We start from the raw sequence: 17,347 nt of genomic DNA, 5'->3' as shown, positions 1-17,347 counted from the left end.
AAGATTGGTGAGTTCAGTTTCATTTGGCCCTTTTTCTGGGGTTTGTGAGATTTTAGTCTGAACCATGTTCTTTTGACATTTCATATTTCTGTGTGGTGCCATCTAGTGCCCAGAATGTCCAGTCTCTGGAACTGCTCAGCCCCTAGAGTGAGGTTGGAGGTTGTAGGGGAGCAGAGCTGTTGCCCTGGGGGGAGGAGAGATCTGTTTCCTGATTCCCATCTGCAGTGCCTGTCTCCAGTGTCAGAGCCACTGGGCCAAGCACATGTGAAGGCCCCAGGCTTTGTGTCTCTAGCTGTTGTAGGTGGGGCCTCCCTTTGGCTGGCCTGACGCCAGTGCAGAGAGTGCTGGTTTGTGAACCTGTGCTGGCAGGCTAGGAGGGAGGTGCAGCAGGCTGCATATCACAGTGGGGGGCCTTGGAGCTGAGTAGCCATCTGGGGGTAGAGTGCCTGAAGCTTCTCAAAGTTCTCAACCAACTGGCCAGAGCCTCCCCAGACAACCTTGTCCAGCTCTCCCTCCTCCCGTGCAGCAGGCTCCATGAAAACCCTGCCCTTCAGCAGCCCTCTCGCTGCTAGGAAGCCTCTCAGACTGCCTGCCTTTCCTCTGACACAGAGTGGCCACATGTGGATCACATTCTCCACAAATGGCTGGAATCTCAGTCTCTCAAGCACTCCGCCTGTCCAAGCTCCCCAACGTCCAGAGCACCACACAGTATAGGTTTCTACTCACAAAGCAGATCTGCAGGGCTAGGTGTTCTGCAGTCCCAGGCTTCCACCTCCTCACCCCTCTGTTTCTCTTCCTCCCGCCGGTGAGCTGGGGTGGTGGAGGGTCTTGGGTCCCGCCGGATTAAGGCTTTCGTACATTACCCTTTTTCATGAGGTCTCCTCTGTTCGTGAGTTCTGTATGCAGTCTGGTTTAGCCTTCTTTCTTGTTGGTGTTTTGGGTTGGTTGTATTAATTAACTGTATTTTTGTACTATTTGTGATTTTGGGAGGAGTTCTCCATCTCACCTCTCACACCACCATGTTGAACCCCCACTACCTTTCATTGCTATCTATTTTTTTTTTGAGAGGGCATCTCTCATATTTATTGATCAAATGGTTGTTAACAACAATAAAATTCTGTATAGGGGACTCAATGCACAATCATTAATCAACCCCAAGCCTAATTCTCAACAGTCTCCAATCTTCTGAAGCATAGCGAACAAGTTCTTACATGGTGAACAAGTTCTTACATAGTGAATAAGTTCTTACATGGTGAACAGTGCAAGGGCAGTCATATCACAGAAACTTTCGGTTTTGATCATGCATCATGAAGTGTAAACAATCAAGTCAGATATGATTATTCGTTTGATTTTTATACTTGATTTATATGTGAATCCCACATTTCTCCCTTATTATTATTATGATTATTTTTTAAATAAAATGCTGAAGTGGTAGGTAGATGCAAGATAAAGGTAGAAAACATAATTTAGTGCTGTAAGAGGGCAAATGTAGATGATCAGGTCTGTGCCTATGGACTAAGTATTAATCCAAGCTAGACAAGGGCAACAAAACATCCACGGATGCAGAAGATTTCTCTCCAAACAGTGAGGGTGAGGTTCTAAGCCTCACCTCCGTTGATCCCCAATTTCTCACCTGATGGCCCCCCTGCATCTGTGCCTGTCTTAGGTTGTTACTCCCTTGAGGAATTTTACCCGTCTCTGGCTAACCAGTCATCTTCCGGGGCCATACAGGGAAATGTAAAGTTGGTAAGTGAGAGAGAAGCAATATTCTTTGAAAAGGTTAGCTTTTTACTTCTTTGCATATTTATGCCCTGTGGCTTCTATGCCCAGCATTTGTCTTGAGGAATCTTTACCACTTGGAAGAATTATGATACTCGGTACTTTTGTATATGAGGCACGAATTCTACTAAAGGGTTGTAATTAGGAAGGAAGAAGAAAAGCTATAGAAGTAGCAGACGGAAGAAAACATGGGAAGATTGATTATTTCTTTGACATATCTTCTTGTAGAGTAACATAAGCATGTATAGGTTTTAACAAACTACTAATTAAATTGTGTACACACATTAACATAATAGGAATACAGCTACATAACAAAAGCAGACCTACAATTACCAGCCATATCCAGTGAAACCAAGAAAACTAGTTAGGTACCCTAGGCATTTGTGAAAACATCAATGATATGATGCATATTGTCTAACTGAATTTGAATAGTTTGAGAAAAATCAGACAAATTAAAACAACACATTCCTGGGAACTGTTCACATCCCATATGTTCTTTTAACAGTAGATAGTCTATAGTCGCACGATTTTGGAGCACTGCAACTTGCACTTCTCCTAATTCTTGGTTGAGTTCTGACAGTATAGTTCCAGTCAAATTTGTTGTTTTACTGTGTGCACAGGCCAGCTTAGATATCTCCTTCTTCATTCCAATGGCAAGTCCAGGAACCGGTGGGATGAATGCAGCTACAACTGCAACAGCGCCAGGATCTTTGTTGAAGTTTTTTGATGATCATCTTCTGGAATGACTCTTCCAGAGGATGTTGATGTTGGAAGTTCTTCTTCATATCGTATCTTAACTCATTTTCTGGGTAGCCAAATTAGGCTTTGATCCTCTGTATAAACACAAACAAACCCTTTACCCACACTTTGATATGACCTTTATACCATTGTGAAGAACCTATTGGAGATCACCACACAGGAACTGCTTTTTTTTTTTTTTTAAGAGAAAGGAATATTATCAGAAAAATGTACTTCTGTAGTTGATCATCTGACACCCTTTAAAAGATCAAAATTAAAAGATCAAAATAAAAGATCAAAAAAAATCATATGTAAAGCATGCATTAATTGTTGATTTGCAGTTAGTTTTATCCTATCAGGGAGTAATCCCCCTTTTCTTTCTCTTTTTCTTTTTGTTATCATTAATCTACAATTACACGAAGAATATTATGTTTACTAGGCTCTCCCCTATACCAAGTCCCCCCCACAAACCTGATTACAGTCACTGTCCATCAGCATAGCAAAATGTTGTAGAATCACTACTTGTCTTCTCTGTGTTGCACAGCCCTCCCCTTTCTCCCACCCCCCACATTATGCATGCTAATCATAATACCCCCTTTCTTCTCCCCCCACTTATCCCTCCCTACCCACCCATCCTCCCCAGTCTCTTTCCCTTTGGTACCTGTTAGTCCATTCTTGGGTTCTGTGATTCTGCTGCTGTTTTGTTCCTTCAGTTTTTCCTTTGTTCTTATACTCCACAGATGAGTGAAATCATTTAGTATTTCTCTTTCTCCACTTGGCTTATTTCACTGAGCATAATACCCTCTAGCTCTATCCATGTTGTTGCAAATGGTAGGATTTGTTTTCTTCTTATGGCTGAATAATATTCCATTGTGTATATGTACCACATCTTCTTTATCCATTCATCTACTGATGGACACTTAGGTTGCTTCCATTTCTTGGCTATTGTAAATAGTGCTGCGACAAACATAGGGGTGCATCTGTCTTTTTCAAACTGGAGTGCTGCATCCTTAGGGTAAATTCCTAGAAGTGGAATTCCTGGGTCAAATGGTAAGTCTATTTTGAGCATTTTGAGGAACCTCCATATTGCTTTCCACAATGGTTGAACTAATTTACATTCCCACCAGTAGTGTAGGAGGGTTCCCCTTTCTCCACAGCCTCGCCAACATTTGTTGTTTGTCTTTTGGATGGTAGCCATCCTTACTGGTGTGAGGTGATATCTCATTGTGGTTTTAATTTGCATTTCTCTGATAATTAGCAATGTGGAGCATCTTTTCATGTGTCTGTTGGCCATCTGAATTTCTTTTTTGGAGAACTGTCTGTTCAGTTTCTCTGCCCATTTTTTAATTGGATTATTTGTTTTTTGTTTGTTGAGGTGTGTGAGTTCTTTATATATTTTGGATGTCAAGCCTTTATTGGATCTGTCATTTACAAATATATTCTCCCATACTGTAGGGTACCTTTTTGTTCTATTGATCATGTCTTTTGCTGTACAGAAGCTTTTCAGCTTAATATAGTCCCACTTGTTCATTTTTGCTTTTGTTTTCCTTGCCTGGGGAGATATGTTCAAGAAGAGGTCACTCATGTTTATGTCTAAGAGATTTTTGCCTATTTTTTTTCTAAGAGTTTTATGGTTTCATGACTTACATTCAGGTCTTTGATCCATTTCGAATTTACTTTTGTGTATGGGGTTAGACAGTGGTCCAGTTTCATTCTCTTCCATGTAGCTGTCCAGTTTTGCCAGCACCATCTGTTGAAGAGGCTGTCATTTCCCCATTGTATGTCCATGACTCCTTTTTTGAATATTAATTGACCATATATGTTTGGGTTAATGTTTGGAGTCTCTATTCTGTTTCACTGGTCTGTGGCTCTCTTCTTGTGACAGTATCAAGTTGTTTTGATTACTGTGGCTTTGTAGTAGAGCTTGAAGTTGGGGAGTGAGATCCCCCCTACTTTATTCTTCTTCCTCAGGATTTCTTTGGCTATTCGGGGTCTTTGTTGTTTCCATATGAATTTTTGAACTGTTTGTTCCAGTTCGTTGAAGAATGTTGCTGGTAATTTGATAGGGATTGCATCAAATCTGTATATTGCTTTTGGCAGGATGGCCATTTTGACGATATTAATTCTTCCTAGCCAAGAGCATGGGATGAGTTTCCATTTGTTAGTGTCCCCTTTAATTTCTCTTAAGAGTGTCTTGTAGTTTTCAGGGTATAGGTCTTTCACTTCTTTGGTTAGGTTTATTCCTAGGTATTTTATTCTTTTTGATGCAATTGTGAATGGAGTTGTTTTCCTGAGTCCTCTTTCTATTGGTTTATTGTTAGTGTATAGGAAAGCCACAAATTTCTGTGTGTTAATTTTGTATCCTGCAACTGCTGAATTCTGATATCAGTTCTAGTAGTTTTGGAGTGGAGTCTTTAGGGTTTTTTATGTACAATATCATGTCATCTGCAAATAGTGACAGTTTAACTTCTTCTTTACCAATCTGGATTCCTTGTATTTCTTTGTTTTGTCTAATTGCCTTGGCTAGGACCTCCAGTACTATGTTAAATAACAGTGGGGAAAGTGGGCATCCCTGTCTTGTTCCCGATCGCAGAGGGAAAGCTTTCAGCTTCTCCGTGTTTCAGTATGATGTTGGCTGTGGGTTTATCACATATGGCCTTTATTATGTTGAGGTACTTGCCCTCTATACCCATTTTGCTGAGAGTTTTTATCATGAATAGATGTTGAACTTTGTCAAATGCTTTTTCAGCATCTATGGAGATGATCATGTGGTTTTTGTCTTTCTTTTTGTTGATATGGTGGATGTTGTTGATTGGCTTTCGAATGTTGTACCATCCTTGCATCCCTGGGATGAATCCCACATGGTCATGGTGTATGATCCTTTTGATGTATTTTTGAATTCAGTTTGCTAATATTTTGTTGAGTATTTTTGCATCTACGTTCATCAGGGATATTGGTCTGTAGTTTCCTTTTTTGGTGGGGTCTTTGCCTGGTTTTGGTATTAGGGTGATGTTAGCTTCATAGAATGAGTTTGGGAGTGTCCCCTCCTCTTCTATTTTTTGGAAAACTTTAAGGACAATGGGTATTATGTCTTCCCTGTATGTCTGATAAAATTCTGACGTAAATCCATCTGGACCGGGGGTTTTGTTCTTTGGTAGTTTTTTGATTACCACTTCAATTTCGTTGCTGGTAATTGGTCTGTTTAGATTTTCTGTTTCTTTCTGGGTCAGTCTTGGAAGGTTGTATTTTTCTAGGAAGTTGTCCATTTGTCCTAGGCTTCCCAGCTTGTTAGCATATAGGTTTTCATAGTATTCTCTAATAATTCTTTGTATTTCTGTGGTGTCCGTCATGATTTTTCCTTTCTCGTTTCTGATACTGTTGATTTGTGTTGACTCTCTTTTCCTCTTGAGAAGTCTGGCTAGAGGCTTATCTGTTTTGTTTATTTTCTCGAAGAACCAGCTCTTGGTTTCATTGATTTTTTTCTACTATTTTATTCTTCTCAATTTTATTTATTTCTTCTCTGATCTTCATTATGTCCCTCCTTCTGCTGACCTTAGGCCTCATCTGTTCTTCTTTTTCCAATTTCGATAATTGTGACATTAGACCATTCATTTGGGATTGTTCTTCCTTTTTAAAATATGCTTGGATTGCTATATACTTTCCTCTTAAGACTGCTTTTGCTGTGTCCCACAGAAGTTGGGCTTAGTGTTGTTGTTGTCCTTTGTTTCCATATATTGCTGGATCTCCATTTTGATTTGGTCATTGACCCATTGATTATTTAGGAGCGTGTTGTTAAGCCTCCATGTGTTTGTGAGCCTTTTTGCTTTCTTTGTACAGTTTATTTCCAGTTTTATGCCTTTGTGGTCTGAAAAGTTGGTTGGTAGGATTTCAATCTTTTGGAATTTACTGGGGCTCTTTTTGTGGCGTAGTATGTGGTCTATTCTGGAGAATGTTCCATGTGCACTTGAGAAGAATGTGTATCCTGTTGCTTTTGGATGTAGAGTTCTGTAGATATCTATTAGGTCCATCTGTTCTGGTGTGTTGTTAAGTGCCTCTGTGTCCTTGCTCATTTTCTGTCTGGTGGATCTGTCCTTTGGAGTGAGTGGTGTGTTGAAGTCTCCTAGAATAAATGCATTGCATTCTATTTCCTCCTTTAGTTCTGTTAGTATTTGTTTCAGGTATGTTGGTGCTTCTGTATTGGGTGCATATATTTTTATGATGGTTATATCCTCTTGTTGGACTGAGCCCTTTATCATTATGTAATGTCATTCTTTGTCTTTTGTTACTTTCTTTATTTTGAAGTCTGTTTTGTCTGATACCAGAATTGCAACACCTGCTTTCTTCTCTCTGTTGTTTGCATGAAACATCTTTTTCCATCCCTTGACTTTACGTCTGTGCGTGTCTTTGGGTTTGAGGTGAGTCTCTTGTAAGCAGCATATGGATGGATCTTGCTTTTTTATCCATTCTATTACGCTGTGTCTTTTGATAGGTGAATTCAGTCCATTTACATTTAGGGTGATTATTGAAAAGTATGAACTTATTGCCATTGCAGGCTTTAAGTTTGTGGTTACCAAAAGTTCAGGGTTAGCTTCTTTACTATCTTACTGTATAACTTAACTCGCTTGTTGAGCTATTATAAACGCAGTCTGAGGATTCTTTATTTCTCTCCCTTCTTATTCCTCCTCCTCCCTTCTTCATATGTTGGGTGTTTTGTTCTGTGCTCTTTTTAGGAGTGCTCCCATCTAGAGGAGTCCCTGTAGGATACCCTGTAGAGGTGGTTTGTGGGAGGCAAATTCCCTCAACTTTTGCTTTTCTGGGAATTGTTTAATCCCTCTTTCATATTTAAATGATAGTCGTGGTGGATACAGTAGTCTTGGTTCGAGGCCCTTCTGTTTCATTGCATTAAGTATATCATGCCATTCTCTTCTGGCCTGTAGGGTTTCTGTTGAGAAGTCTGATGAAAGCCTGATGGGTTTTCCTTTGTAGGTAACCTTTTCTTTCTCTCTGGCTGCCTTTAATACTTTGTCCTTGTCTTTGATCTTTGCCATTTTTATTATTATGTGTCTTGGTGTTGTCCTCCTTGGTTCCCTTGTCATGGGAGTTCTGTGTACCTCTGTGGTCTGAGAGGCCATTTCTTCCCCTAGTTTGGGGAAGTTTTCGGCAATTATTTCTTCAAAGACACTTTCTATCCCTTTTTCTCTCTCTTCTTCTTCTGGTATCCCTATAATGCGTATATTGTTCCTTTTAGATTGGTCACTCAGCTCTCTTAAAATTCTTTCATTCCTGGAGATCCTTTTATCTCTCTCTGCATCAGCTTCTCTGCGTTCCTGTTCTCTGTTTTCTAGTCCATTAATGGTCTCTTGCATCTCGTCCATTCTGTTTTGAAGTCCTTCCAGAGCTTGTTTTATTTCTGTATTTTCCTTCCTTAGTTCTTGCATATTTCTTTGCAAGCCCATCAGCATGGTTATGACTTTTGTTTTGAATTCTTTTTCAGGAAGACTGGCTAAATCTATCTCCCCAGGTTCCTTCTCAGGGGAAGATGTAGCAGATGCCGAAGCTGTCTGGGTTAGTCTTGTCTGGATCATATTTTTTTGCCTTTTCATGTTGACAGGTGCTATTGACTGTCAGCTGGGAGGGCCAAACTTTTCACTTGCTACTGGCCTTTCTTTACTGCGACAACTGCAACCCCTAGTGGCTTGTGTTGGGTAATTGCGTGTAGGCTGGGTCTTTGTGTCTTGCCCGACCGACGTGTAGGAATTTTCCTTTCTGTTGGCGTGTTTTGCCTTAGGCTGTTTCTCTGCTTTCGCAGCGCCCAGAGGGGTAATGGACGGGGGGCTGTTTGGCTGTTTACCTCCGTGAGGGGTCTTAGAGCTGTTGCCCAGGGGGTTAGTGCGCCCGGTTTTCCCTGTAATTTCCAGCCTCTGGGCTGTGACCTGTGTTGTTTCTGTCTAACTGTTAAGTCCCTGTCCCTTTAAGACTTTCAAAAAGCACTCGCTTTTCTTTGTCACAGGGGCACCAGCTTTGGCACCCGCTCAGAGGTCTTGCTGCCCTATTTCCCTAGTTTCCAGCCCTCCACGCATGCACTGTGTCTGCGCTCTGGTGCGGGTGGCTGGGGCTGGGTGTTTAGCAGTCCTGGGCTCCCTCTCCCTCCTGCCGGGAGCTGGGGGGAGGTGTGCTCGTGTCCCGCTGGGCCGGGGGTTGTATCTTACCCCTTTCACCAGGCGCTGGGCTCTCGCATGTGTGGATGTAGTCAGGCTGTTGTCCTGTGTCTTCTGGTCTCTCTTTTAGGATTAGTTGTATTTGTTGTATTTTCAAAAATATATATGTTTTTGGGCGGAGATTCCCACTGTCCTACTCATGCCACCATGTTGGCTCTGCCTCTAGGATGCGCTTATTAATTATCCTTTTGCATAACCAAGAACAGTAATGGCTCTCAAACCTATAACTCATTCATAGTGTACTGTCCTAGCACATACACCAGTTAGGAATCTCTGGGTTAGAACAAATGGCTTATAAACCTGAGATCATGGGATTAATTCCCATATGCTTTGCTTATTTTGCTCCTTGTATAATCGGGAAACAGACTTTTGCTGGAGGAAGGAACAAGAAGTGTCTATCTTTGGTGGCTACTTGCAGCCATCTGGCATTATGAATGATAGCCTATTGAGAATGTAGCCAGTAATCAAGGTAGCATAGGCAAAAATTAAAGAATAACATCCCAAGTTCTGGTCACGTTGCTTGCCTGAAGCCAAATCTAATTCTAGACTTTTAAATCAGACAAGGCAATAACCTTCATTTTCTTTTTAATGCCAATTTGAGTTGTGTTTTCTGTATTTGCAGCTGAAGATATTCTGTTCACCGAGTTAGCAGAAATGATTGGAAGAGTGCTTCCTATTTTTTTTTTTATTGTGACACAGTTGGGAAATGACCTATATTTGCACAGTGCTGAGGGACCTGTGGACTAAGGTTCTCTTGATCAGTTGTAGCCAGCCCTGGGTGTTTTGGCTTTCCCAGGATGTGCTTTTTTTTTTTTATTAAGGTATCATTGATATACAATTTTATGCTCAGGTTTCATATGAGCAACATTGTGGTTACTACATTCCCTCTTACTGTCGCCACCACATACCCCATTGCAGTCACTGCCAGGATGTGCTTATTAATTAGCCTTTTGTATAACCAAGAATAGTAATGGCTCTCAAATGTGTAACTTACTCTTAGTATACTGCCCTAGCACACCAGTTAGGACTCTCTGTGCTAGAACAAAATGCTTATAAACTTGAGATCATGGGATTAATTCCCATATGCTTTGCTTATTTTGCTCCTCCTTTAATACTCCTAACTCAGATCATCAATTTAAAAAGTATACCAAATGGGGAAATGCTTAATTAAATCTTCTTAACTATTTCCCCTGCTTCAGATTTTTGGGGATATTTGCAAATATGTGGTTACTTGGCATTTTCTCTGATGCTTAATAAAAAGATTATGGTTGTCAGTAAGTTTCTCATTTCCATTGTTGAGGCCTTACTATAGTGCTCATAGTTTCATTTTGTCCTTTAAATCAGCATTTGGTAAATGAAAACAAGGAAGCCTTTTCCTAGACAGGATCTAAATCCAGATTTCCTATATATTTAAAAAATATTCAGTGACCAAGGGAAGTATCACATTCAGGTTAATTTGTAAAAGTGTTTATACTTTAGTGAGATATTTAAAACAGGATCGTTGGGCTTTCTTCAGTTCTTGATTCAATAAGTTGGAGTTAGGCTTTAGAATTTGCCTTTCTAACAAGTCCTTTGGGGTTGCTGATTTTTTGGTTCAGGACCACACTTTGAAAACTTCTGATTTGTTTCATTGCTTTTGTTGTTTGTTTAATACTATTGATTATTAAAGTCAATAAGTAATAAGATTTTCTATGCTTAACATAAAGATACCATTCTTAAATATACAGATAGTTGGCTAATGATTTTAAAGTTTCAGCATTTAAGATTAAGTAGTGTTACATGGAGCCAGAAACAAATACCAGGTCACTAAATAAATGCAGTTTAAAAGTATATTTCTGAAAAATGAACAACATTTTGACATTGACCTTCCATATAAAATAGGAGCATTTTGATGGAAATAGTTTAGTCTTTTTTCCATTTGGCCACTGGCTCAGGCTATCCTCTCTGCAACCTCTGCCTTCCATGGGTGCAGGCCTGCTGACATGACATTCTACTGCTTCCTGCATTCCCCAAGAGTAGGCCAGGGTGCGGATTCTGGCTGCTCTCTTACTGGGGAAGCATCCTCAAAGTGTCCCAACTCATTGACATTGAGGCAAAACAGATAAACCACCCAGCCCAGCATATAGTAGGTGCACCACAAGATGTCAGTTTCCTTGCCTTCTCTTTCTCTAGCAGGCAACCGCACGTCTGGCTTGGACTCTTTGCTAACCTAACATTCTAGAAGAGTAGACTAAAAAAGAAATGAAATAGTTACACTGCTCAGATAACCACTCCTCCCTTTTGGATAGCTATCCCTCTCCAGATTTTCTTCTGCGAATATGTATCAATTTTAGGCTTGGGGAAGGGGGAACCTCCTATCTTCATGTTTCTATGAGGTAGGACCTCCATTAGAGTAACTCCCCAGCCTTTCTCTATTGCCTCATTAATCCTCTAAAGAGAAGGGGCTTGGAAAAGAAGCTGGGAGCCTTTTTTAGTTAATAAAAATCACAAATAAAAATGCAGCAAGCCTCTTAAAGAAATCACTGCCTTAAATCTCTGGAGATATATTGAAATATAAGTAATAGATAAGATATAAATAATAGAAATACAACTTTCTGATAAAATGTTAATAATCTCTAAAACATTGCTGTTATTCTGTGTAATATTTTTAAGTCTTAATGGTATGGAAAATGAAATCAAACATAGTTGTAGATTTTTCCTGTGTTCTCTTCACAATTTATTAACTTGTTAATCCATCTAAAAATATGTTTCAAGCCTTGAACAGTGCCATCTTTTTTTTTCAAGTTTTAGTTTTCATTCTATTTATTTATTTTATACACTGATATACACTCTTATGAAGGTTTCACATGGAAAACATTGTGTTTACTGCATTCACCCATGTTATCAAGTACCTCCCCATGCCCCATTGAAGTAACTGTCCATCAGCATAGTAAGGTGCCACAGAGTCACTACCTGTCTTCTCTGTGCTACACTGTCTTCCCTGTGACCCCCCCACACACCATGTGTACCAGTCATAATACCCCTCAATCCCTTTCTTCCTCCCTCCCCACCCACACTCCTTTGGTAACCGCTAATCCCTTCTTGGAGTCTGTGAGTCTGCTGCTGTTTTGTTCTTTCAGTTTTGCTTTCTTGTTATACTCCACAAATGAGGGAAATCATTTGGTACTTGTCTTTCTCCACCTGGCTTATTTCACTGAGCATAATACCCTCTAGCTCCATCCATGTTTTGCAAATGGTAGGATTTGTTTTCTTCTTATGGCTAAATAATATTCCATTGTGTATATGTACCACATCTTTATCCATTCATCTACTGATGGACACTTAGGTTGTTTCCATTTCTTGGCTATTGTAAATAGTGCTGTGATAAACACAGGGGTGCATATGTCTTTTTCAAACTGGGCTCCTGCATTCTTAGGGTGAATTCTTAGTAGTGGAATTCCTAGGTCAAATGGTATTTGTATTTTGAGTTTTTTGAGGAACCTCCATATTGCTTTCCACAATGGTTGAACTAATTTACAGTCCCACAGTGTAGGAGGGTTTCCCTTTCTCCACATCCTCACCAGCATTTGTTGTTTCTTCTCTTTTTGATGTTGACCATCTTAACTGGTGTGAGGTGATACCTCATTGCGGTTTTAATTTGCATTTCCCTGATAATTAGTGATGAGGAGCATCTTTTCACATGCCAACAGTGCTATCTTTTAAAATATGAACCTGTCTTTTTGGGTAAACTTCTGATTTATTATCAGATCAGGAAACTGAGTCTCAGAAAAATTAGTCGTTTCCCCCCAAGGTTACACAGCTGACAAAGCAGTCAAATTTTTACACAGGTCTAGGCCTCTGACTTTAAGTTCAGTGATCTTTTTTTACTGTATTGTTTAAAAAGTAATACCCTATAAAACTCAGAAAAGCAATGAAAGATGAAAGAAGAAATATAGGTGAAATTGCTTTGTTCTGTAGAAAAAGTTATGTAAAAATAAGCTATTCTAATTGCTAGTTAATTAGTTCAGTACTTTGTGCCTAGAGCTGTATTAAATGCTGTACGGGAGTAAGTGAAAGAAGTATGGAACAGTTCTTCCCTTTAAGGTACCTCCCATTTGGAGAGGCAGATTGAACACATATAAAACAACTGGTGATTATTGATAACCTTTGTGGTGTTGAATTTAATCACTCAACAGAAATTTTGAGAATGGAAGTGTCAGAGTGGTTTAACATGGTCAGGGAAGGATTCCCAGAGAAAAGGGGCCTTGAATTGGGCATAAAAGTTGGATAGAATTTAGGTAAGGCAGAAGGAGTTGAAAAATTATTCTAGGAACAGAGGTGTACATGAGTATGATTAAGCAGTAGACAGTAAGGAAACTAAAAGAGGATATCTTGGTCCTCTACTGAGATCTGTATTGAGTACAGAAGAAGATTAAAGTTAAAGGAGGATGAAGCTAGAAAGTGGAGAAATCTTAAAAATCTGGCAGATGTATTTGGATTTGATTTATAGACAAGAGGAGTCCTTTTGAATTTGGAGACTGATGAGATTTAAGTGGTGTTTTGAAAAATAATTCTGGAGAAAATAAGGATAGGTAGAAGTGGAGAAGATTAAATAAAGGGATAACAGGAAAAGGTGATTATAATTCATGTCTGAGGTAATGAGGTTCTGACTAGATTGACAGCAGTAGTAGTAGTGATGCAGAATGAATCTGAGGGCCAATTAGAAAGAAGAACAAGCCAGTTCCTTTATAGATTAGATTTAGGGGATGAAGGGGAGTGAGACTGAGGTGGATACAGAGAGAGGGAGAGAGAGAAAGGGAAAGAGAGAGATCAAAGATCTTTATGATGTTCATTGGGCATTTAAATAAAATATGTGGTATTACTGATAGAAATTAAGTTTAACAGATTTGAGAGAGAAGAAAAAGTTCAAATTTTGATTTGTTTAATCTGAGGTGAAAAATATGCAAGAGTATTTTTGAGATGATGGAAGATGCAATTGGGAATTGTTCACATGATAGTCACTAGATAGAACTTTGGAGCTGTAAGTAAATTTAGAGATAAAGTAAGAAAGAAGATCTGCAAAGGTCAAGCAGCCATATGACTATAAGTTAACAGACTTATTAATATCAACTGATTCCCAGTTCTTAGCTGTGTGGATGATTATTTATGTGCTTATAGTAGGGATCACTAACTAAACACCTCCAAGGATTAGAGAAGTGAGAAAAATTCATTTAATATTCAACAAGTATTTTTTAAATCTGATATAGTGTTATGTCAGGCCCTGTCCTAGGTGCTGAAGACCCATCATGGCCATGATAGATGTGATTATACCCTCACAAAGCTTTTTTTTAAAGGGGGGCACATAATAAATAAAGTTAAAAGATATTTAACAGGTAATTTTGGGTAATTGTAAGTGCTCTGAAGAAAATAAAACAGGATGATAAGCTGAAGAGGTAATATTTGAGCTGAGACCTGAAAAACAAAGGAAATTCTGTATAAATGTGGAGATAGAGCATTCTAGACAGAAGGAATAGCAAGCACACACTCATTAGAACTGGAATAAATGCGATATGTTTTTGAACTGAAAGAAGATTTATTCAGTGCCTGTTATATGCCAGACATAATGCTAGCTCTGAGGGATACAATGAAATAAAACAGGAACACTTGCTTCCAAAGCTGACTGGCAAATCTTCTAGATTTGTATTTTCTGGTAGACATTTCTATTGGTAAATTGATGTATTTTATGTAAATGCTAAACAGTGTAAATATATGATTATCATTTTGCTTACGTTATTTTTTTCTCCCATGATCTTTGCCAGGCAGCGTTTAAAGCCTAGCACAGGTACTGTCTTTTCTGTAACACTCTTCTTAAGCCCAGTGGATAAAATCAATTGTTTTCTTACCTGTATTTTCATAGGCGTTTTGTATATACTTCTGTTTTAGTGCTTATCACCCTGTTGGTTCCTATGTCATTCCTCCAACCAGGTTGTGAGCGCATATTCTGAGAAATGTGCATAGTGTTCTGCATATCCTAGGAACCTACTCAAATTTCTTTAATCAACTACTCTGCAATTCATTATACATTTTTTTTGAGTACTGACATTGTTAAAGTTGCTAGTCTATGCACAGTAGAGTTTATATAATTAAATAGCAGGTGGATTTCTAAGTTTGAGGCTTCTAGTTAAATGTGATGGATTTACCACATACATTTATTTTTCTCACCCTCATTAAATGCACGGACAGGGACAAGGGAGAACAGGAAATGATTGAACAGTATCTGTCAGAGCAAATAGAAGAGTGGTGACTGATTTAAAAGTTTGAAAGTATGCTCAGCACTTGGTAACACCAGACATTCTGAAAGACAGGAGTAAGGCTTGGGCATAGAAAGGAAGATTTGATAAAAATCTGTGTGTAGAATATATAAAGCTTCCCTGGTCTCCTTCCCCACAGGAGATAGGAAATTTATGCTTTAAAAAAACTGAACTGTAGAAGCTTTCTAGTCAGGACAACAGTGGAGGACTGGGAGGAGGGGACTACAACTGAAAATCTACCTTCTGAACTGTGGAATTTTACCTCCTGTCCATAAAACGTCTGTCAGAATGCATGCTAATAGATGAAAAGGAAATTAAGTCCTTTACCCTCTTCTCTTGCACTCCAAGACAGGAGAATGGAGAGTTTTCTGTGGAGAAAATGAAAGGACTGAGAGAAAAAGATGTCTGCGTACTGATGTTGGGGGGTGGTCACCTGATGAAAAGACTGTCTTGCCGGCTGATCACCCAATAGCTAAGTCTATTAGTCAGTAAGCCCTCCCTCATAGCTTCCATTCAACTTTTTAGTATATTATTCTATTTTTAAAAATAATAATATTATTGAGATACAGCTCACATATTACACAAATTCAGGCCAAGTGTATAATTCAGTGGTTTTTAGTATATACACAGAGCTGAGCAACCATCACCACAATCAATTTTAAAACATTTTCATCACCTGAAAAGGAAACCCAAACCGATTAGCAGTCACTCCTATTCCCCTCCAGTCTCTCTATCTGGCAGCCCTAGGAAGCAACCACCAATCTGCTTTCGGGCTCTTTGGATTTACCTGTTTCGGACATTGCGTATAAATGAAATTATAAAATATGTGGCCCTTTGTGAATGGCTTCTTTCCCTTAGTATAATGTTTTCAAGTTTCATCCATATTGGAGCATGTGTCAGTACTTTTTTCTTTTTATTGCTGACTGACATTCCTTTTTATGGATATATTACATTTATTTATCCATTGATCAGTCTTGGTCATTTGGGTTGTTTCCACTTTTTGGCTAGCATGAATAATGCTTCTGTGAATATTCATGTGCAATGTTCTCTTGAGTACGTAGGTGTGGAATTGCTAGGTCATATGGTAGTTGTGTTTAACCTTTTAAGGAACTACTAGACTGTTTTCCAAAACAGGTGCACCATGCTATATTCCCATCAGTAGCTTATGAGGATTCCTATTTCTAACATCCTTGCCAACACTTAACTCTTTTTCTCCTTGTACTGTCGTTCTATTTTTCCCTAATATTTTATTTAAAAATTTCAAACCTTAGAAGACTTCAAATAATAGAACCAACATATTTATAACCTTTACCTAGAGTCAACAGTTGTTAAATTTTTGCTACATTTTCTTTATCTCCCTCTGTATCTACTTCTCTTTTCTGAATCTGTTGAAAGTAATTTTCAAGCATCGTGATACATTACTCTGAAATAGTGGCATTTATCTTCTTAAAAACAAGGATAAAGACATTCTCCTTCATAGTTGTCTGAGAAATTTGATATTGACCTGGGAATATCATCTATAATCAACATTCAGATTTCCCCAGTTGTCCCCCAGATGTCCTTACTAGCTATTCTGTTTTTCCATCTAGGATTCAATGTAAGTTTACACATTGCATTGGGTAGTCATGTCTCTTGGTTGTCCTTTAATCTAGACCAATCTCCTGCTTTTTTTCTTTTATGATACTGACTAATGCAATACTTCTAAAGTTTTTACTGAATTTTTTTTTTGCATTACTTTTATATGTGAACAGACAGCCAGAGGTCACCAGACATTTGAGAAAAACATGAGAGATGAAAACTAAGTAGAAAAAAGGAACTTGGAGAAGAGAGGCAATGCAGAATGAAAATGTTAAAAAATATTGATATATGGCAGCAGAACAAATCACCCACAACCTTAATGACTTAAAACAACAATGATTTATTATTTCCTAATATGTTACAGGTTGATGGGGTGTTTTCTTCTGGTCTCCCTAAGCCTACTCTTTTTTTAACTGAAGTATCATTGATATACAATCTTATATTGGTTTCAAATATTCAGACAGTGGTTCACCAGTTACAATTTTTATTAAATTCTTACCCCCACTAGTGCAGTTACTATCTGTCAACATAGAAAGATATTACAGAATCATTGGCTATATTCTCCATGCTGTTCTATATCCCTGTAACCAATTTATATTATGATGAGAATTTTTGTGCCCATTTATCCCCCTCACACTCCCTACCCACCCACTCCTCCTTCTCCCCCATGGTAACCTCCATCACTTCTTAGTGTCTGTGAGTCTACTTCTACTTTGTTCATTTTGTTTTGTTTTTATATTCCAT

Source organism: Manis pentadactyla, chromosome 9 (genome assembly GCF_030020395.1).
Source record: "Manis pentadactyla isolate mManPen7 chromosome 9, mManPen7.hap1, whole genome shotgun sequence".
In the NCBI taxonomy this organism is placed as follows: domain Eukaryota; kingdom Metazoa; phylum Chordata; class Mammalia; order Pholidota; family Manidae; genus Manis; species Manis pentadactyla.
Note: the sequence above shows the minus strand (reverse complement) of the source record.